This window comes from Lactuca sativa, chromosome 6 (assembly GCF_002870075.4).
Source record: "Lactuca sativa cultivar Salinas chromosome 6, Lsat_Salinas_v11, whole genome shotgun sequence".
Lineage (NCBI taxonomy): Eukaryota > Viridiplantae > Streptophyta > Magnoliopsida > Asterales > Asteraceae > Lactuca > Lactuca sativa.
This window is the reverse complement of record NC_056628.2, coordinates 22,251,862-22,252,882: the sequence shown is the minus strand read 5'-3', so window position 1 is coordinate 22,252,882 and position 1,021 is coordinate 22,251,862.

Sequence of the window (1,021 nt, the reverse complement as noted above, 5' to 3'; positions counted from 1 at the left end):
TTATAGGCAGTAACCTTATACCCCCCTTATAGATCGGCTTCGTGAATGAGGCCTAGTAATGGTAAGACTGACTTGTCTTATACATATATATCATTATAAAACATTTAATTTTATATAGTATAAGGGTGTATTTTAAACTTTTAAAATTCTAGGGTTTGAAACTAAAGTACTCATAAAGGTTACTTTAGAAATCCCAAAACCTGAGGACAAGTTGTGAACTATTCAAAAACTTTTGGTTTCTATAACTTATGAGTTTAATGCATTTTTAATGGAAAAAATTTTCATGTTCCATAACTTGAGGACAAGTTACGGAAGACTTCAAAAATACTTAAAAGAGAGACTTTTCATTTTCCATAACTTGAGGACAAGTTATGGAGTTCATAAATAGCATTTAGATCATTATTTTAACTAACACAAAATGAAATAATTCATATATGATTTAATTAAACTCATAAGAGCAAGATAATTCATATCAACAATCTTCAAGAAATTAGCCAAATCATATAAACCAATACAAATCTTGAAATTATGATAATTATCTTTTAATTGGACAAGCATGATCATTAATTACCATATGAAAAACAGATCCCATGGTTAAAAACTAGTTTGGGGTAATGATCCTTATCCAATTATGGCAAAAAACTCGAAAATCTGCACACAGGAGCACCAACTCGGTGAGTGCATGAACTGGACTCGTCGAGTTAGTCAGTTTCTAAGTAGACTCGTCGAGTCAGCCAGTGCACTTAGTGAGTTCACTGGTCAGAAGGCAGAAATTCGATTTTTTCAACTTTGAAAACCAATAAGCATCAAGTATAACAGAGAACAATCCTAGGCTTTGATACCACTAATGGGTTTTAGTATACTACAACATCCTATGTTGCACATACAAACCTAAATGCTTTGGATCTATGTTTTTTCTAATTATACATGAAATATTGTTTCCAAAGCATAAAGCCTACAACCAGCATACAATTGACATAATCAACATAAAAGTTAGTTATAGAATTACCTCTTTGTTGTA